A 4,554-nucleotide genomic window follows, 5' to 3' on the forward strand; every position below is an offset into this window, starting at 1 on the left:
ATATACCCTACTCGTTAGGTCGGCGAGGATAATTATTTCACTATAAGAAAAGAAACCCAGCTGAAGAAGACATTCTATTTCCGGTCTGAAATTGTAAAATATTTTCAAAATAAAGGTTTTGAGTATTGATTGATTGATTGATTGATTGAAAACTTTATTAACAGATTGCAGAATGGGTACAATACAGTACAGCTCAATACACACAATTGTTAAGGGGATGCAGACCAGAGAAAGACTTTCGTCTTGTTTACATCAGGGTCCCCCATTTTCAATTCATCAGGACATATATGACATACATGACATACAGATAGACAGTACTGCTACATCTATACATTTATGACATACCAGATTTGCAAATACAGTACTGTTTGTGATACAAAAATAGTCCAGAAAAGAGAGTATATACATTTGACGTAAACACTACATTGGAGGAGGTTGGGTGGGGTTGGGTGGGGGTGGGGTGGGGGGGGGGGGGGGGGGGGGGGGGGGGGGGGGGGGAACGACACTACAAGCAAAACTGTACATTGGAATATTGACAAAACCATACTAGGTAATTTACTGTACATTGGAGGGGGTTTGGGTTAGGACATTTACAGGGGCCAGTTTCGAATTGCAGTCTCCCGTAGGTGTTCTTTGAGTGGTTTTGAAAGTGGGTAGTGATTCACATTCCTTTACAGCTTTGGGTAGGGCGTTCCACATTGATGTGGCATAATTGCGAAACGTGTTTAGTCCCTTGTTTGAGCCGAATCTGGGTTTAACATGATTTGTGGAGCTCCCTCTGGTGTTGTGATCGTGGTATTCACTGACCTTTGGGAAGTATTTTGACATGTACATGGGTACCTTGGTCGTGTAGTGTATCTTGTAGACCAGGCCCATTGCAAGTTGCTGTACTCTGTCATCTACTCTAAGCCATCCTAGGTTGTCAAAGTGGGCAGGGGTGAGGTGGGTTCTAGAAGTAAGGTCAAGCAGTAGTCTGACCAGTTTGTTTTGAGATGTTTGTAATTTTGTTTTTAGCGCTCTTGAGGTGCTTTGGTACCATGAGGTGCAAGCATAGTCGTAGTACCCTTGAATGAGTGCTCCTGCCAGAGTCTTTAGGGTATTCTTGTTTACCAGAGAGGAGATCCGGTACAAGAATCAAGTTCGTTGGTTGACTTTCTTTATTACATTGGATGCCATTTTGTCACAGGAACGATTAGCCTCTAGGATGGAACCCAGGTAGGTAATTTCATCTTTCCTTGTGACAATATTGTCACCCACTGTAACTGAGAAGCCGTCGGTCTTGCTGAGTTTGTTATTTGAACTGAAGAGAATGGACTCTGTTTTGCCCATGTTGTTATAATCACAGCACGGGCATACTTCACTCCCCCTCCTTTTCCCCTCACGTTCACCACACACTCCTCTTCATCCCCCCCTCCATCCACCACGCACTCCTCCTCATGCTCTCTTTCTCCATTCACCCCTCCATTCACCCTTATACGACCAGCTTCACTTCACTTCACGTCACCTAGCCCAGCTGCACCTCATCCCCCTGATTCACACGCTGTCAGGCACCTCACTCCTCACAGCTGCATCCTATCCCCCATTGACGAGGTGCCTACTTCTAGACCCAGGTACGACGTCTCTACCTAAAGCTCTGCTGGAATCTACCTTTGTATTGCCTTGCTCTAACCTGTTTCTCCTGTGCCCCAGGACCACTGTTCCTGTGCACCGTCCTGCCTGGACGTTCCCTGTCCCAGAGGAGGACCACTTGCTCGCTCTCGCTGCCGCAGCTGCAGCCCCAAGACAAGAACAATAACCCCGTTCTATTCCCCCCCAATTCCTGTTCAACTGCTTGCATTAAAACCCTTGAAACGCTCCATTCTCCTCTCCTGTGTGTTCAGCAATTGGGCTGTGTTCCAGACCACATTCTCACAGTACACCACGACCAAGATGACAGCACCAGCTGCACACGAGATAGAGGAATGGAGGAAGTTTCAGAAGCAGTCTGTATAATCAACGGCCAGACCGCCCGAGTAGATCAACTCGCTCACTCCATAGACGCCATCACGGCTCAGCTGGCCGCCCTCGCCCTCGACTCTGCTGAGCGAGAAAGACAATTTGACCGTATCGAGGCACACGTCACACAGCAGGCTCCACCAGCCTCTTCCCCCGCTGCAGCGATACCCCCGCATAGGGAGCCTCCTGTCCCCGCACCAGAGCGCTATGACGGAAGGGTCTCCAAGTGCCGAGCTTTTTTATTTCAGTGCTCGTTAGTGTTTGAACAACAACCACACATGTTTCACAGCGATAGGTCTAAGGTAGCTTACCTGTCGGCTCTGCTCACGGGCGCGGCGCTGGAATGGGCCACCGCTCTCCACTTCAACAATTCCTTCCTCTGCAATTCGTACTCTGAGTATATTGACGACATGCGTAAAGTATTCGACCACCCCCCCAGGTGGCTCAGAGGGGGCCTCCGGCTTGTTTACGATCCGCCAAGGAGGTCGCAGTGTTTCTCTGATTCTACAATTCTGCATCTCAAAACGCTCTAGTATCTTGTTTGTGTATTTTTCCTGTGACATAGTTACACATCCCTCGGATTGCTTGAAATCAATACCCAGAAAATGTTTGAGTCTTCCAAGATCTTTCATTTTAAACTTTTCTGACAGCATTTCTTTCACCTCTCTCAGTCTCTCATCATTGCTGGCTGCAATAATCAAGTCATCAACCCATATGATTATAATCACTTTCCCTTCTCTTGTCTCTTGGGAATAAACACAATGGTCGGCTGGGTTTTGTGTGTATCCACTCTCAGTTAGACAGTCATGTAGTCGAATCCTATTCCAGTTCCGCCCAGACTGTTTGAGACCATAGAGGGATTTCTCTATTTTATACACCAGACCTTCATCTTTTTCTTCATAACCCTCTGGTGGATTGATGTATATGTCATAGTCTATGGGAGCGTGTAAATATGCTGTTTTCACGTCCATCTGGTGAAGGACTAAATCCTCCATTGCTGCTTTCTGAAGCACTACTCTGACACTTGTCAAGTTTGCTGTGGGTGAAAATGTTTCCCCGTAATCTATTCCTATTTTCTGGCTGTAACCCTTGGCTACAAAACGTGCTTTGTATTTGTCTCTCCCATTTACATCACTCTTGATGGCGTAGACCCATTTTCCCCCCACTACCTTTTTGTCTTTTGGCAGGGTTGTCAATGTAAACGTATTGTTCTCGTTTAACGAGTGGATCTCCTCATCCATTGCTTTTACCCACTCGCCAGAGTTAACTGATCCCATAGCTTCCCCAAACGTCTGTGGTACGCCGCATACTGCTCTGTAGCAATAGTCTATGGTGGCATGAGCCCCATCACTTTCACTGTCTCCATTACTTACGAAGTCCTGTAAACTACTAGGTTTCTTCCTGTCTCTGTTTGGATACCTCCTATACTCGGGTTCCTCCTCTGTCACACTTTGTGTTGGGTTTTGGTCCATAGACCTTGTCACTGCCCTTTGACTGTCACTCTGTACACTTGGTCCTTGAGCATCCTCTGTGCTCTGATTGGCCTCCTGTGTATCCTCACTGGTCCTAGGCTGTCTCACACTGCCATAGCTATCGTTTGGGTCTGGCTCACCTGTTTGTGTCTGTTTCTCCACAGCTGCCTTACTCACAAACTTCACTAATCTGTGTTTGAGTACCTTGTTTGTATCTGGGTTGTAAACCAAATACACCGGCCTGTTTTTATCGTAGCCTATAAAACGTCCCTCGTCACACCTGGAGTCAAGTTTACCCTTGTCCTGTTTGTACGAGTAACATACAGGACCAAACGTCTGCATTTTGGCTACATTTGGCTTTTTACATCTGTTTCGTACCATAGCTGCTGTTTGTACTGCATAGTGCCATAACTGTTTTGGTAGCCTGCTCTCAGCTATCATGCATCTCCCCATCTCAAAAAGTGATCGCCAATTTTGCTCCGCGGTTCCGTTTTGGAACGGGAGTATTTCATTTCAAACCTTTATTTATACTCGTGAAAGCACTGAGGTTTCCCTCATTTACAGTGATGACGAGTTAACAAAGGACACAAATATCATAACAGTTATTAATTACAATGAATTACAATTACTACAATGATGGATTAAAAACAATTACATGATTCAGTACATAGGTCAAGTGCAATGCCTTTAAACTCCATGAATGACGGGAATGCTCCGAGCTTTAGAGTCTGTTGCAGGGTATTCCATGTGTATGGAGCATCGTAGGAGAAGGCAGACTTTCCAAGCTCAGACCGAACTCGAGGCACCCTGAGCACAAGCCGATCATTCGAACGAGTTTGGTAGGTGACAGCACTCCAGACCAACAAAGATGTAATTTAAGGTGCAGACGTTTGATGTCTCATTTTATTTTTCCTCATCAGTGAACGACTGTACATATTTGTAACCATCGATTGACTCTGTTGATACAGGACCTGCTAGGTCTGTGTGCACCATCTGTAAGGGAGCCTCTGCTCTTGTATCAGGTTCTCGGTTTCTGGTTTGTGCAAACTTTCCCTGTATACACACCTCGCACTCTTGCTCAGGCCTA

This window comes from Notolepis coatsorum (genome assembly GCF_963971535.1).
Source record: "Notolepis coatsorum genome assembly, chromosome: 10".
In the NCBI taxonomy this organism is placed as follows: domain Eukaryota; kingdom Metazoa; phylum Chordata; class Actinopteri; order Aulopiformes; family Paralepididae; genus Notolepis; species Notolepis coatsorum.